Here is an 18,475-nt window from a genome sequence, read left to right as displayed (position 1 = left end):
AATATTGTTCCTCATGGTCTGAGAGTCCTTTAGGTGCATTTTGGCAAGCTCCAAGTGGGCTTTCGTGCCTTTTACTGAGGAGTGTCTTCTGTCTGGCCACTCTACCACAAAGCCCTGATTGGTGGAGTGTTGTAGAGATGGTAGTCCTTCTGGAAGGTTCACCCATCTCCACAGAGGAACTGTGGACCTCTGTCAGAGTGACCATCCGGTTCAAAGTCACCTCCCTGACAGTCTCTTCTCTCCCGATTTGCTCAGTTTGCCCGGGCGTCCAGCTCTAGGAAGAGTCTTGGTGGTTCCAAACTTCTTCCATTTAAGAATGATAGAGGTCACTGTGTTCTTGGACCTTCGATGCTGCATACATTTTTTTTTTTGGTACCATTCCCCAGATCTGTGCCTTGACACAACCCTGTGTCGGAGCTCTACGGACAATTCCTTCCTCATGACTTGGTTTTTGCACTGACATGCACTGTCAACTGTGGGACCATATATAGACTGGTGATGTTACCACAGGTGAACTCCAATCAAGTTGTAGAAACATCTCAAGGATGATCAATGGAAACAGGATGCACCTGAGCTCAATTTCGAGTTGTATAGCAAAGGGTCTGAATACTTATGTAAATAAGGTCTTTCTGTTTTTTATTTTTAATACATTTGCAAAACTTTTGAAAAATCTATTTTCTCTTTGTCATTATTGGGTATTGTGTGTAGATTGCTGACATGTATTTTTATTTAACCCATATTTGAAGATCTGCTTATAATCAAGATGTTTTTTTTTTTTAAATGCAGGTCTTCATAATAAATGGTTTTATGTATGTATTTACTAATGTTAATGAAAGTCAATAAATGCAGGTTATACAATTATTATATTTTACATAGTTTATTTAGTTAAGCAGGTTTTAAGGTTACAAGAAACGTCAATAAGATGAATATCTAATACATGCATTATATTTAGATTTTGCACAACACTTTTGATTCAGTCTTCAAACTAATAATAAATATGCTCTTAAGTTTTTGTTAATGGATGAATTGGTCATCAAATTTGATCTGATCTTCATTTAAGTCACAAAAATAGACAAACAGTGTGCTTCAACTAATAACACACAAATTATTGTATTTTTCTTGTCTAAATTGAATACAAAATTAAACATTCACAGTGTAGGTTGGAAAAAGTATGTGAACACCTAGGCTAATGACTAATGACTTCTCCAAAAGCTAATTGGACTCGGGAGTCAGCTAACCTGGAGTCCAATCAATGAGACGAGATTGGAGATGTTGGTTAGAGCTTCCCTGCGATAAAAAAAACTGTCACAAAATTTGAGTTTGCTATTCACAAGAAGCATTGCCTGATGTGAACCATGCCTCGAACAAAAGATCTCAGAAGACCTAATATTAAGAATTGAAGACTTGCATAAAGCTGGGAAGGGTTACAAAAGTATATCTAAAACCCTAGATGTTCATCAGTCCACGGTAAGACAAATTGTCTATAAATGGAGAAAGTTCAGCACTGTTGCTACTCTCCCTAGGAGTGGCCGTCCTGCAAAGATGACTGCAACAGCACAGCGCAAAATGCTCAGTGAGGTTAAGAAGAATCCTAGACTGTCAGTTAGACTTACAGAAATCTCTGGAACATGCAAACATCTCTGACAATTCTACGATACGTAAAACACACAAAAAAATGGTGTTCATGGGAGGAAAGCCACTGATTTCCAAAAAACCACTGCTGCACGTCTGAAGTTTGCAGCAGTGCACCTGGAAGTTCCAAAATATTCTGTGGACAGAATAAACAAAAGTTGAGTCGTTTGGAAGGAATACAACACTATGTGTGGAGGGAAAAAAGGCACAGCACACCAACAGTAAAACATGGTGGAGGAGCATCATGGTTTGAGGCTGCTTTGCTACCTCAGGGCCTGAACATCTTGCTATCATTGATGGAGAAATGAATTCCCAAATTTATCAAGACCTTTTGCAGGAGAATGTTAGGCTATCTGTCTGCCAATTGAAGCTCAACAGAAATTGGGTGACGCAACATGACAACGACTCAAAACACAGAAGTAAATCAACAACAGAATGGCTTCAACAGAAGAAAATACGCCTAATGGAGTGGCTCAGTCAGAGTCCTGACCTCAACCCGATTTGAGATGCTGTGGTGTGTGACTGTGGCATCACACCAGACATCCCAATAATATTGCTGAACTGAAACAGTTTTGTAAAGAGGAATGGTCAAAAATTCTTCCTGACCATTGTGCAGGTATGATCCTCAACTACAGAAAACGTTTGGTTTAGGTTATTGTTTCCAAAGGAGGCATACTTTTTCCACCCTGCACTGTGAATGTTTACACTGTGTTCAATAAAGACTTGAAAATGTATAATTGTTTTTGTGTTATTAGTTTAAGTGAACTGTGTTTGTCTATTTGTTGTGACCTAGATGAAAATCAGATACATTTTATGACCAATTTATGCAGAAATCCAGGTAATTCCAAAAGGGTTCACATACTTTTTCTTGCCACTGTACGTTGTAAAATATGAAACTGTACATTGCTAACAATATCAGTTTAGGGACATGTTGAAAATCATGTGTTGAATAATCTGTGTCATCGTGGGTTATGCTTATCTGCAGAGCTCTTCATCATTTTTTGGGGAGACAACACCCTTAGGTGTTTGAGTATGTTGGCCACAAAGTAGAGAACAATATTCATCACCCCCCCCCCCCACAACTCAACTCTACCCATCAGGAACTCACATTCTTATGCAGTGTGCTAGCCTACTTCTAAAAACTGGGTCAGCTTGAGTTGCTGGGCTGCAACCATTCAGCATGATCATGCTCCTGCTGATAGCTGTGATTACTTGAATGGGAGCCAACTATATCTTCATGTCCTGGATTCTCCTTGGTAGGCACCTGACTTGGCCCTGTGCTGGACTTTTTTTGAGTGTGAAACATTTCCTTCATTAGCAGAAAAACACAGCCCTGTCCTGTGTTACATGTAGGCACCGACAGTTGAAGTCGGAAGTTTACATACACCAAATACATTTAAACTCAGTTTTTTAACAAGTCCTGACATTTAATCCTAGTAAAAATGTCCTATCTTCGGTCAGTTAGGATCACCACTTTATTTTAAGAACGTGAAATGTCAGAATAATAGTAGTGATTTATTTCAGCTTTGATTTCATCATATTCCCAGTGGGTCAGAAGTTTACATAAACTCAGTATTTGCCTTTAAATGGTTTAACTTGGATCAAATATTTTGGGTAGCCTTCCACAAGCTTCCCACAATAAGTTGGGTAAATTTTTGACCATTCTTCCTGATAGTGCTGGTGTAACTGATTCAGATTTGTAAGGCCTCCTTGCTCACACACGCTTTTTCAGTTCTGCCCACAAATGTTCTATAGGATTTAGGTCAGGGCTTTGTGATGGCCACTCCAATACCTTGATTTTGTTGTCCTTAAGCCACTTTGCCACAACTTTGCAAGTATTTTACTTAACTAGGCAAGTCAGTTAGGAACAAATTCTTATTTTCAATGGCAGCCTAGGAACAGTGGGTTAACTGTCTCGTTCATGGGCAGAACAGATTTTTACCTTGTCAGCTTGGGGATTTGAGCTTGCAACCTTTTGTTTACTAGTCCAACGCTCTAACCACTAGGCTGCCTGCCACCCCATTTGCTTGGGGTCATTATCCATTTGAAAGACCCATTTGTGACAATATATTTTTTATATTACCGATATGGTCACCAATGTATTGGGCGTCTTGCGACAATACTGAGAAACATATGAGTCATATAGCTCTATAGAAAACAGTGAGTTTTTACAGTGAGTGATGACAATTCCTGGTAAATGTGGGATGTGATCCAGTATTTTAGTTGTGAGGGTATTTTTTTAAATCGTTAAACAATGAGCTGAAAAAGGGCTTACTTTTAGTGAGATTATCACTATACAGAGATACAGTAGTCACTGAGAGACCAGAGTTTTAAAAATCTAATTTTAACAATAGATCTCTGATTTGAAATCAAAAACAGAAGAATCAATGACCCCACAAAGTGCCATTGACCCATGAAATGTGGTGTGGCTGTAAGAATTCTCCCACTGCTGCAAACCAGTGCCTTTAACACCCATGAGATTAGTGTGTGCTTGATGCCCATGAAATCAAAGTAGTTGCTTTTCTGTGGTTGGCCCAAAAGTGCAGTCACTGTGAGGCACCTCCAATTACCTTGCTTCAAATAAAGCTCAGATGCTGTAAGGATTTAACAGTTGGTGCCCTGTGGACATATGGTTCATGGCTTTAAAATGTTTTGAGCAACTCTATATGAGCAAGGTGGTGGTGGTTATCATGGAGTTTGACAGCAGGGACCTTAGGGGCAGGCTTCCCCAATAGGCGGCCTGCGAGCCAAATTCGTCCCGCGGGTGATTTTATTTGGCCCGACTATGTTTTCTTAGCAAAAAATAATATACATATTTTGGAGGTTTTTCATTGTTAGACATGAGACTACAATCACCAGGAAATCAGCTCACATATAAACAGAGGCATACAGTGGGGCCCAAAATGATTGACACACCCTCGATTAAAGATGAGCAAAAATAACAAATTGAAAAAGTGAGCTACAGGTAACTGCTAAAATAAGGGAAACATCAACATGGTGTTTTGGGGGTTTGTGTTGGCCAAAGAGCTCTATTTTCATGTCATCCAACAAATGTAAATGCCTGGAGTTGGCTAAACGAATTTGGGCTTGGATTGGAACTAGTGCTTTGGTCAGATGGCATGAAATTAGAGCTCTTTTGGCCACGCACACCAGTGGTGGGTTTGGGGTTGAAATGAGAATGAATGAAAGCAGAAAATAACCCCATACCAACTGTAAAATATGGTGTTGGATATTTGTTATGGGGCTTATTTCGCTTCCACTTGTCCTAGGGCCCTTGTTAAGGTCAATGGCATCATGAACTTTACCCAGGATATTTTAGCCAAAAGCAAGAATGCTGAAACTTGGCCCCGGGTGGAGCTTCCAGCAAGACAATAACCCCAAGCATACATCAAAATCCAAAATCATGTTACTGAATGTATCCAGTGTATTTTTAGATTTCATTATCAACAAATGTACAGTAAATGTAAAATGCACATAAAATCAACAGTGTAATGTTTGGAATGTCTTTTCAGGTGAAATGTTGTCCTTACCTATTGGTCTAATAATTTATCCATAAGGTGTTGCGGAAAGCATCTCAAATGCTGCTCTCTAAAAGCCACAGCAAATTGAGGACAAACTTGTTATTTTGGCAAGCTAAATACAATGCCGCTTGAGGGTGGCAAAGGACTTGGAACTTCTCTGCAGCTGTCTCATGAGCATTAAGAACATTTTAAACTAATGGCATCAGTCCTCTCAAATGAAACCGATGCTAAGGAACATGCTGAGCTTTTTGAATAGTGTCCTAGTAAGGCATATAAATATATAAGGCTGTGTCATAACTGGGCCCATAGGGACTGGAGGTGATGGAGAGGTCACCCAATGCCAGAGGCAGACTCTGGCAGTGCTGAGGCCTGGATCAGGTAGTGGTTCCTGGTAGGATCTCTAGGGACCACTTGCTCCAGCCTTGTATGGGCATTTCATAGGGGTGGTGACATTTTTGATTTTTGTCAGGACCAGGGCGGTAATGGCAGGAGAGACTGAGAGCGACAGGTGGTAATTCAGGTGGATACAGCTCATGTTTCATGGGGTTGGATTGGTTAGTGACAATATTAGTTTAGCTTTTGGTGTACCAAAAACAAATAGAAATGAAATTATTCTAATTGTGTCCTCAAAGCCTTTTGATGGAGACTTGGCTGCACTGTCGGTCATTGTGCCATTTAGTTTTTTTAAATCCGTCATCACTGATCCATAATTGAAATGTCAGAAGAATAATTGTGGAACTGCTATGCAGGAACTGCTACTAGGGTAGCCTAGTGGTTAGAGCTTTGGACTAGTAACCGGAAGGTTGCAAGTTCAAACCCCCGAGCTGACAAGGTACAAATCTTTCGTTCTGCCCCTGAACAGGCAGTTAACCCACTGTTCCTAGGCCGTCATTGAAAATAAGAATTTGTTCTTAACTGACTTGCCTAGTTAAATAAAGGTCAAATTAAATGTAAGGTTTGTGCATATGAAATGCAGCCATAAGTAAATAATGAACACTTTATTGTGTGATGTTGAGTCATCTCAGAAATGTGCTAGCAGGTTGGTAGCTGGGGGTAACAAAGACATCCTTCGAGTGGCAGTGGTTGAATCCGGGTGTGGTTCTTGGCCGGTTTTTACTTTTGTAATCCTACCCATGCCCTAACCCTATACCCCTAACCTACTAGCTAGCTTGCCTGAACGTAACCTACCCTAACTGTTAACCCTAACCTGTTGAATGCTTAACCTTAACGTTGCCCTAATGTCAATCACGCCCTAGCATGCTTAAACTTAACCTTACCCTATCCTTAGCCACTTACTAGTATTATTTGACGTAACCTTGTTAACGTACAACTGCTTGCACCAATTGTCCTATTATTTGAAGGACTATATTAGATTTTTGACATAAGCAAAGTGTTCTCTCATATCTAACTAATACTGGTGCCAATAGTGTACTTTATACATTTCTAAATGGAAATCAAAACTCCTCGTCATTCCCTACATCCAGTTTCCTATTCCTTAACAGAAACAGACGGCGCCCCTAACCTCTTTCTGTACTGCTAGGTATAGTATGGATTTCTCATTGCCGATCCAAAAGTCGTGGGAAGGTGGGTCAATATATAGCACGTCATTTTATTTAGGCCTTGATGACTTTGTTAATGGGGTTACGTTACCGTGCTGCAAACGAAGTATGCAGTTACCCCAGTTGTTGAGTACAACCTGAGGAGTAGAGGCCTCGCACGTTGGAGCAGTGATATGAGATATTATATAACTTGATAATGTTCCATCTGGACAGTCCATTGCGTATGATGAGGAGGAGCTAGCAGTATGTAATACATTATTGGATGCACTATGCTAATTGATGCGCTAACTTTTGGTAAAAAAACAAAACAACTCTAGGCTCAGAAAAAAACAATACATAACATGTCAGGTGGTTTGAATGACAGCTGGTAAAATAAGTAATGACTGACCTTTTTAACTGTCACATGTTTAAAAGATGATAATCAGTTTATCCCCGCTAATCACCCTGATATGACCCCAATGTGCCGAAGGCAGCACACATGGGGCAGAGTGCACACACTCTGGAGGCAGCACACTCATGACACGAGTGCATCAGGGAGTACCCACGGCTCTAATCGAAGTTTCAAACAAGGCAGGATCCAGGGCCAAGATGATGGCACCTCTGGGAAGGCTGCCAGCCCCCCTCTTGTACCCCCCCCTCCCCCAATAGGCTCTTAAGATCATTTTTGCCTTGCAGCAATGCTGAAGCCATCTGTGGAGTCACAGCGGAGGCCATGAAAACCAAGACGTGTGCTGTGGTTTGACCTTTCCCTGTGGCAACTATAATATTATCATAGGATGAGCTATTGGGTTGCACTCTCCTCGTGTTTGGATTCAGCATAGATATAAATGTGTGTGGGGGAGGGGGTATTTTTTTCCAAGACATTCATGTATCCATAAGCATGTTTCTTAGTTTAGTGTGATTTGGTTCCTTATTTTTCTTTTGATTATTTATTTAGACTCATAAGCGAGCATGAAGGTAGGGGTGCAGTGATTCACGTGTCAGATTTAGTGGCACATGCTTACACAACTTTTTCTCTGGTGCATCCTGGGATATACAGTGGGGCAAAAAAAGTATTTAGTCAGCCACCAATTGTGCAAGTTCTCCCACTTAAAAAGATGAGAGAGGCCTGTAATTTTCATCATAGGTACACTTCAACGATGACAGACAAAATTAGAAAAAAAATCCAGAAAATCACATTGTAGGATTTTTAATGAATTTATTTGCAAATTATGGTGGAAAATAAGGATTTTTTTCTTCTAATTTTGTCTGTCATAGTTGAAGTGTACCTATGATGAAAATTACAGTCCTCATCTTTTCAAATGGGGGGAACTTGCACAATTGGTGGCTGACTCAATACTTTTTTCCCCCACTGTATGTAAGCATATTACTAGTCTTCAGAAAATTGTGCCTTCAGAAATTATTGACACCCCTTGACTTTTTCCATATTTTGTTGTGTGACAGCTTGGATATAAAATTGATTACATTGAGATTTTGTGTCACTGATCTACACATAATACCCCATAATGTCTAAGTAGAATTTTGTTTTAAATTTAAAACAAATGAATTACTGAAAATCTGACATGTTTTGAGTCAAAAAGTATTCAACCCCTTTGTTATGGCAAGCCTAAATAAGTTCAGGAGTAAACATTTGCTTAACAAATCACATATGTTGCATGGGTTAGGGGGTTAGGGTTAGGGTTACATCACATAGGTTGCATGGACTCACTGTGTATAATTTAATAGTGGTTAACATTATTTTTTTAAATGACTACCCCATCTCTCTGTACCCCAGACATACATATGTAAGGTCCCTCAGTCACGTATTGAATTTCAAACATAGATTCAAGTTTTCCAATGCCTTACAAAGATGAGCACCGATTGGTAAATTTTTAAAAAAGCAGACACTGATTATGCCTTTGCGCATGGTGAAGCTGTTAATTAGGCTTTGGATGGTGTATTGATACACCCAGTCACTACAAAGATACAGACGTTCTTCCCAACTGACTTCACCCGAGAGAAAGAAAACTGCTCAGGGATTTTACCATGGTGCCAATGGTGATTCTAAAATGGTTGCTGTGATAGTTTTTTCCTATCAACAACTTGTACCTAAATGACAGCATGAAATCAGGAAGCATGTACAGAATAAAAAAACATTCAAAACATGCATCCTGTTTGCAATAAGGTACTAAAGTAATACACATGGCAATGAAATGACCTTTTTGTTCTAAATACAACGTGTTAGATATTTTTTGCAAATCCAATACAACACATCACTGGGTACCCCACTCTGTATTTTGCTTGTCAGGATAAAAAGAAACGGAATGTAGCTAACCACAGGTAAAATCCTTGAGGAAAACCCGGTTCACTCTGCTTTCCACCAGACACTGAGAGACGAATTCACCTTTCAGCAGGACAATACCCTTAAAACACAAGGCTAAATCTGCACTAGAGTTGCTTACCAAGACAACATTGAATGTTCCTGAGTGGCCTACTTACAGTTTTGACAGTTTTGTCAATCCAGGTGTACAAAGCACTTAGAGACTAACCCCAAAATATTAACAGCTGTATTTGCTGCCAAAGGTGTTTCTAACATGCATTGACTGAGGGGGATACTTATCTAATCAACATGAGTGTTTCATTTGTCCTTCCACTTTGACATTATTTTGTGTAGATTACTGACAAAACTTTGTCACTAACATAACAAAATGTGGAAAAATTCAAGGGGCGTGAATACTTTCTGAAGGCAGTGTATTATGACAGATGGTTGTGCATAGTCCCAGGATGTAAAAGGCATTATTACTGTACTGTCATTTAGCCAGTGCTAATTTGTGTTGTTGGTTCTTGCTGTTAAATTACATTTGACCAAGCAGGTCATACTGTTATAATGAATAGTTCCTTCTGTAACTAATTGTAATTATAAGTTTAATTGTAATGGTAAATGTGCTTAGCTATGCCGTGTCTACAACAGGTAGCAACACCAGAAATTAGCACAGTGTGCAAATCTCTGAGCCATCTTGTGCATCCAGGGACTATACACAACTATCAGTAATTAATAAAGAACCCCGTAGTTGTCACTAATTAAGGGAAGGGAATTGTGGCAGCAGCTAGCACCCAGTGGGCCACTGCATGTCCGAGTGGAGAAACTTGCCAAATAAGATCCATTCCAACAGTGCCACAATGACGCTCAGAGCTGGCAGGCTTCTGGAGCTGTTTGGATATGTGTGACGAGTCAGACTGTGAGTCAGATGTCACGCTCCGCTGCTTGAAGACCAAAGAGCAGCACTGGTGGACAAATCCAATTACACGATATATACAACAGTATGTGGACGCCCCTTCAAATTGATGGATTAAGCTATTTCAGCCACACCCGTTGCTGACAGGTCTATTAAATTGAACACACTGCCATGCAATCTCCATAGACAAACATTGACAGTATAATGGCCTTACTGAAGGGCGCAGGGACTTTCAACGTGGCACCGTCATAGGATGCCACCTTTTCAACAAGTCAGTACATCAAATTTCTGCCCTTCTAGAGCTGCCCCGGTCAACTGTAAAAGCCAACCGTCGGCTGGAGTGGTGTAAAGCTTGCCACCATTGGACTCTGGAGCAGTGGAAACGAGTTCTCTGGCATGATGAATCACAATTCACCATCTGGCAGTTCGACGGATTAATCTGGGTTTGGTGGATGCCAGGAGAATGCTACCTGCCCAAATACATAGTGCAAACTGTAACGTTTGGTGGAGGAGGAATAATGGTCTGGGGCTGTTTTTCATGGTCTGCGATAGGCCACTTAGTTCCAGTGAAGGGAAATCTTAATGCTATATCATACAAAGACAGCGTTCTTATCCCTTGCTTGCTCGCTAGCCAACTTCAGCTAACACAGTCACGTCAAGCAATCTAGGAAGAATAACAGCAAAGTAGATGCATTTGCCTTAAAACACCAGTCTCAACCTCAACAGTGAAGATGCGACTCCGGGATGCTGGCCTTAAGGGCAGAGTTCCTCTGTCCAGTGTCTGTGTTCTTTTGCCCATCTTCATCTTTTCTTTTTATTGGCCGGTCTGAGATATGGCTTTTTCTTTGCAACTCTGCCTAGAAGGACAGCATCCCGGAGTCGCCTCCTCACTGTTGACGCTGGGACTGGTGTTTTATGGGTACTATTTAATGAAGCTGCCAGTTGGGGACTTGTGAGGTGTCTGTTTCTCAAGCTAGATGCTCTAATGTCCTCTTGCTCAGTTGTGCACCGGGGCCTCCCACTCCTCTTTCTATTCTGGTTAGAGACAGTTTGCACTGTTCTGTGAAGGGAGTAGTACACAGCGTTGTACGAGATTTTCAGTTTCTTGGAAATTTCTTGCATGGAATAGCCTTCATTTCTCAGAACAAGAATAGAATGACGAGTTTCATAAGAAAGTTCTGTGCTTCTGGCCATTTTGAGCCTGTAATCGAACCCACACATGCTGATGCTCCAGATACTCAACTAGTCTAAAAAGGACAGTTTTACTGCTTCTTTAATTAGAACAACAGTTTTCAGCTGTGCTAACATAATTGCAAAATGGCTTTCTAATGATCAATTAGCCTTTTAAAATGCTAAACTTGGATTAGCTAACATAACGTGCCATTGGAACACAGGAGTGATAGTTGTTGATAATGGGCCTGTGTACGAGCCAGTTGTGTTGTGACAAGGTAGGGTTGGAATACAGAAGATAGTCCTATTTTTCCTATTTTTTTTTCTTATTTTCCTTTTCCTATTTTGTTGCCTTACAACCTGGAATGAAAAATTGATTTTGGGGGGGGTTGTATCATTTGATATACACAACATGCCTACCACTTTGAAGATGCAAAATATTTTTTTATTGTGAAACAAACACGAAATAAGACAATAAAACTGAAAACTTGAGCGTGCATAACTCAATACTTTGTAGAGCAACCTTTTGCAGCAATTACAGGTGCAGGTCTCTTGGGGTATGTCTCTATAAGCTTAGCCACTGGGATTTTTGCCCATTCTACAAGGCAAAACTACTCCTGTCATTTCAAGTAGGATGGGTTCCGCTGGTGTACAGCAATCTTTTAAGTCATACCACAGATTCTCAATTGGATTGAGGTCTGGGCTTTGACTAGGCCATTCCAAGACATTTAAATGTTTCCCCTTAAACCACTTCAGTGTTGCTTTAACAGTATGCTTAGGGTCATTGTCCTTCTGGAAGATGAACCCCTGTCACAGTCTCAAATCTCTGGAAGACTAAAACAGGTTTCCCTCAAGAATTTCCCTGTATTTAGCTCCAACATTCTTTCAATTCTGACCAGTTTCCCAGTCCCTGCCGATGAAGAACATCCCCATGCTTCACTGTGGGGATGGGGTTCTCAGGGTGATGAGAGATGTTGGGTTTGCGCCAGACACAGCGTTTTCCTTGATGGCCAAAAAGCTCAATTTTAGTCTCATACCTTCTTCCATATGTTTGTGGAATCTCCCACATTCCTTTTGGCGAACACCAAATGTGTTTGCTTATTTTTTTCTTTAAGCAATGACTTTTTTCTGGCCACTCTTCCGTAAAGGCCAGCTCTGTAGAGTGTACGGCTTAAAGTGGTCCTATGGACAGATACTCCAATCTCTGCTGTGGAGCTTTGCAGCTCCTTCAGCGTTATTTTTGGTCTCTTTGTTGCCTCTCTGATTTATGCCCTCCTTGCCTGGTCTGTGAGTTTTGGTGGGTGGCCCTCTCTTTGCAGGTTTGTTCTGGTGTCATATTCTTTCTATCTTATAATAATGGATTTAACGGTGCTCTGTTGGATGTTCAAAGTTTCTGATATTTTTTTATAACCCTGATCTGTACTTCTCTACAACTTTGCCCCCTGACCTGTTTGAAGAGCTCCTTTGTCTTCATGGTGCCGCTTGCTTGGTGGTGCTCCTTGCTTAATGGTGGTGCCCCCACTAATGGTCTTGCAGACTCTGGGGCCTTTCAGAACAGGTGTATATTCTGAGATCATGTGACAGATCATGTGACACTTAGATTGCACACAAGTGGAATTGATTTAACTAATTATGTGACTTCTGAAGGTAATTGGTTGCATCAGATCTTATTTAGGGACTTCATAGCAAAGGGGATGAATACATATGCACGCAACACTTTTCCGTTTTTTTTTTAACGATACTTTTTAAAAATTTCACTTCACCAATTTTGATGGTCAAATTGCTGCAAAGAAGCCACAATTAAAGGACCCCAATAATAATAAGATACTTGCTTGGGCCAAGAAACACGAGCAATGGACATAAGATCGGTGGAAATCTGCACTTTGGTCTGGAGTCCAACATTTAGATTTTTGCTTCCAACCGCCGTGTCTTTGTGAGATACAGAGGTGAACAGATGATCTCCACATGTGTGGTTCTCACAGTGAAGCATGGAGGAGAGGTGTGATGGTGTGGTGGTGATTTGCTGATGACACTGTCAGTGATTTAGAATTCAAGGCACACTTAACCAGCATGGCTACCATAGCATTCTGCAGCAATACGCCATCCCATCTGGTTTGCGCTTAGTCCCACTATCATTTATTTTTCAACAGGACAATGACCCAACACACATCCAGGCTGTGTAAGGGCTATTTGACCAAGAAGGAGGGTGATGGAGTGCTGCATCAGATGACCTGGCCTCCACAATTATCCAACCTCAACCCAATTGGTTTGGGATGAGTTGGGCCGCATAGTGATGGAAAGGCAGCCAACAAGTGCTCAGCATACCATATGTGGGAACTCCTTCATGACTATTGGAAAAGCCTTCCAGGTGAAGCTGGTTGAGAGAATGCCAAGTGTGCCAAGCTGTCATCAAGGCAAAGGGTGGCTACTTTGAAGAATCTAAAATCTTAAATTTATTTTGATTTGTTTAACACCTTTTGGGTTACTACATGATACCATATGTGTTATTTCATAGTGTTGATGTCTTCACTATTATTATACAATGTAGAAAATAAAGAAATACCCTTGATTGAATAGGTGTGTCCAATCTTTTGACTGGTACTGTATGTATACAGTGCATTTGGAAAATATCAGACCCCTTGACTTTTTCCTTATTTTGTTTTTACATTACAGCATTATTATTATTTTGATTTTTGTTTTATTTTACGCACTTTTTTCTCCACAATTTCATGGTTTACAATTGGTAGTTACAGTCTTGTCCCAAGACTGCAACTCCCATACAGACTCAGGAGATGCGAAGGTCGAGAGCCGTGCATCCTCCGAAACACAACCCAACCAAGCAAGCACTGCTTCATGGCACAACGCCTGCTTAACCCGGAAGCCAGCCGCAACAATGTGTCGGAGGAAGCACAGTACACCTGGCGACTGTGTCAGCGTGCATTTCAGCTTATAATTTTCTAAAAACATAATTCCACTTTGACATTATGGGGTATTGTGTGTAGGCCAGTGACACAAAATCTAAATGTAATCATTTTAAATGCAGGTTTTAACACAACAAAGCTGAGAGGTGTGAATACTTTCTGAAGGCACTGTGCTGCATGTTTGGTTCATAGTCAATAGACTTACCTCATTACAACACAAAACCCTTAGTTTTAGTATACCAAAGTTTCTAAATGGAAACTGTTGATCTGTCGCTGTGGTGGGGGAGGCACATTCTCAGAAAATAAACCTTGCTAACGGCGCACATATTCATTCCCATTGAGGAGGCTAATTATTAACAGGGTTGTCCAATGACGTTTTGTCGGCCCGTATATATTTGGCTCTGGAAATGACTGCTTGTCAGTTTATTGTACATTTTACAGCATTATTGCGTCTGAACATTTCACTCAACCCAGAGTTTTCCGTATAATTAATTGTATGTAATAATATCTCTAAAAACGTTTCATAAATATTGTTCTGAGACATGTCAAAACATATCCCCCATCTGACAGATAGCTGATATTCTTCTTCATCCGGCTGTCGGAACTGCACAGGAATGACACTGGGAGACATGAGGTTTCCATAATCCAGACTTCTCCCAGTCTCCTTAGAGAAACATCTATCCTCCATCACTGTCAGCCCACGGCCCCTGAGAACACTTGCTTCATTGCCTTGGGCCTTGGCTGTCTTTTAGCCACATTTATGTCAGTCACTGTCCTTCTCGTAAACGAAGATAGATATTTAGATGTGTTGTAAACACGATTGTTGCAGCGGATGTAACTCCAACTGTCATGTCACACAAAAGACAAAAAATAAGTAATTTAAATGTATCTTGAATGGACACCAAAAAGATCCCAACTTTCAGTAGCTTTACAATGCCATTAATCATGTGATAGTTTCACAGAGGTCAGTATAGTTTAGGGATGGGAGCGCTGATTCCTCCCCTAAGTGAAAAAGCAAGCAGCGGTGTGGACGGGAAGGATAAATCATTGTGGCCTGACGACAGGTAGCCTCCAGCAGCTGCACATCTGGCTCCCCTTGTCCCAGACTGGCTCCTTTTATTGCATTTCATTGCTTTCTTCGGACCCGAGAGAGACTTTAACAGACTACCTTTCAGCTGGCCCCTTATTCTCATCCTTTCTTGGTTATTTTAGTGATTACTACATATCTGCAGGTACCTGGATGCCTAGCAGTGTGAGGATTGAGCGGCTTCCCACGATTGAGAAACTTTCCCAGGCTTCCCCTGTGTGGTTGATTGGCCCATCTCTTGCTGCACTTTTATGCCAGTGTCTATCCTAGCTACTTTGATTCAGTTAATTACTCACACTTGTGTGATGAGCAACCTTCTTGAGACTTGAATACTTTCTGCCATACAGGAGACCCGGGTTCAAAACCCAGTCTGTCACATTGGTGCCGTCACCTGGATGGGTCTCTGTGAGGGGTGAAGTGTAATGGAGGTGGTTCCGTGGTTCATTTGTGTGACAAGTAACCTTCCTGAGACCTGAGGACTTGTATTAGCTCCCCAAGTCACATTAGCACAGGTCTTAGCTCCTGTAGAGCCACATACCTGTTGATTTAAATCTTTGCCTTTTGAATCAGTGTTTGATTAATGAAGTGCAAAGTTTACACTTTGGCCCCTGAGGACTGGAGTTGACACCCCTGCTGACACCCCTGTTCCAGACCTTCTCATGTGTTCAGGGAGTAGGGGTCGATAAGTAATTCGGCAATGGGCAGTCAAGACTTCCCATACATAGTCACCAGATAAATAGACAGGGCAGGAGCACACAGAGGACCAACTCCATACCAGTTACCAAAGACCCAAAACACTTGTACCTCCTTTGGTATGGCTTCCCAAAACTCTCCAACACACCTGGCATAGTAGTGATGATCCATTGATGAACCCTCAGCTATTACACCAGGGGTGGGCAACTCTAGCCCTTGGGTAACTGATTGGTGTCACACTTTTTCTGCATCCCTAGCAAACACAGCTGATTAATCAAATTGCATTCTAAACTGAAGATCATGATTAGGTGATTATTGGAGTCAGGTGTGTTAGCTGGGGCAAAACTGTGACACCATTCAGGCCCTCGAGAACTGGAGTTGCCCACCCCTGTATTAGACTTTCCTCAATCAGTTAGAAGAACACAAAGGGTTTTCGTCAAGTGCGACAGCTTCATCCATCCTAATCCCTATCAACCCGTGTACGTTACAAGGAAGTCCTTCCTTCCCACAATCTGCCAGAGTGTTTCTCCAGATGTTTTTTTTGTTCAGACTCTGTATGTCTTGCACGTCTGCCGAAGGCTCCAGATGTCGGACTGCCCCTGGCAGCCTACCCCTTCCCCTTGTTTGTGGCTCTCTGCCCCGTCCGGGACCGGGATGAGGTGGAGCATCCTAATACCAGACGGAGGGGAATCCTGAGCGCAGCAACCAGAACTGTTTCCCCCTCCTTCCCCTTTTCTCACTGTCACATCCTCACCTGTCAAGCACGGAATGTTGTTGGCAGTGTCACTTCTCTGGAAATGCTAGTCTTGCGGTGACAGATGTAGTGATGATCAGTCAAAGCGTTTCCCTGCTGCTGTTCATTTAGCAGCAACACTTACCTGGCACAGACCAGGAAAACAATCCAACATGTGCAGTACTATTGCTACCTTGACAGATATTTTTTGGAGAATGGGGATTTTGGAGAACGGTGCTGATTTGGAGGTTTATCACTTAAGCACACCTATCTGATGATTAGATTTGAATGTTGGAGGTGTTCAAGAAGTGCTACTTATTTATGAAAAAGCTGATCTGGCTGCTCCAGTAGCCAGATCAGCTACCTTCAACTTTCTTCAAACTGCACGCAGGAAGGAATTGCTAAATCTCGCACGATCCCTTTAATACTTAGATAGCATTAACTAATACCTAATTAACAAACCATTTACTTACTAATACTTATGTACATGACATTTATTGCCATTTTCACCTCTTTACTCATTTATTAAAAGTCTATATTTTTTCACACACACAAATGGCAGAGAATATACGATTACAGTCATGTTACAAGTCCCTTCCCTCCCACCCTATGAACACACCCTCCCGGTATTACCTTCATTAGCTTAATGATGTAGTCATGTTAATTACCGCATGAACTCATTAACTAAATAATCCACATGAGTAATGAAGCTGTATTCTAAAGTACTGCCGATTAGGTACTAGATCAACATTGAACTAGATTCAACAAATATTCATTGTAAACATAATGGAAAATATGTGATGTTGGCATAAAGAATACTTAATGATTTGTAGCACTATTACTTAATCATTTGTTTGTGCTAACTGCTGCATTAACTAATGTTAATTCATATCTAAGTCTATATTGTAAAGTGTTACATCAGGTATTTTATCAACTGAATGTGTACTTTTCTACAATCATAAACATTGTGGAAAATTGTCATGCAAATGTTGTCATCATCTTTATAAGTTCCAATGTAGTGTAATGTGTGTATTTGTCATTGATTACATGTTTTAATTGAATTAATTGCTTCTACCTCTGAGAATGATTTGGAAGTAACTTGATTTAAAAAAAAAAAAATGTTATTCTTGGATTAGTGATAAGGTTCCTTCTATTAAAGATTGGCCTAAGATACTATTTGAATGGGTGCCTCTGGAATATCTGACATATACATTGCATTCTAAAACAGACCAGTTCTACAAAGTATGGGAACCTTATCTAAATTACCTAGAACTTACCTAGAACCTGAGGTATCAGCTATTATGCTGCAAGGATTCTCTTAGAATGGCGGAGATCTATGTATTTCAGAACTACACTGTACGTTCCATGTGTGGAACCTAACTTCTTGGTTTAAACTGAGCTTTTTTGTTTAATTTATGTTTGTAAGTTTGTTTAAAATGTATGTATTGAGAGATGCAATGATGGGAATGGGGTGAGAGAAGCACCAAGCGGGAAGAGGAAAATGGTGTACGTATGTATGGGTGTGTGTGGTATGTATGTATGTATGTGTGTACGCGTATATATGTGTATATGTATGTGTGTGTATATATATATATATATGTATGTATATATATATATATATATATATATATATATATATATATATATATATATATATATATATATATATGTATATGTATGTATGTATGTAGGTATGTAGGTATGAAAGGTAGGTATGTAGGTATGAAAATTGTGAAATTCCAATAAGCCCAATAAGCCTAAAGGCATGATACGTGTAGGGTCCACGTAATGTGTAAAGCTCGCTCCCATAGTGCTTTACTTCCTGAAAATGCACCTGTTACGTGTCCGTATGCATTAGTTGGGATGGCAGTGGGCAAGGAATAACTTTGGGGGAAAAGAATACTCTCAAGGAAAACTGTTCTGTGAATCTACTGCACCTGTCTG

This window comes from Oncorhynchus gorbuscha, linkage group LG01 (genome assembly GCF_021184085.1).
Source record: "Oncorhynchus gorbuscha isolate QuinsamMale2020 ecotype Even-year linkage group LG01, OgorEven_v1.0, whole genome shotgun sequence".
Lineage (NCBI taxonomy): Eukaryota > Metazoa > Chordata > Actinopteri > Salmoniformes > Salmonidae > Oncorhynchus > Oncorhynchus gorbuscha.
Note: the sequence above shows the minus strand (reverse complement) of the source record.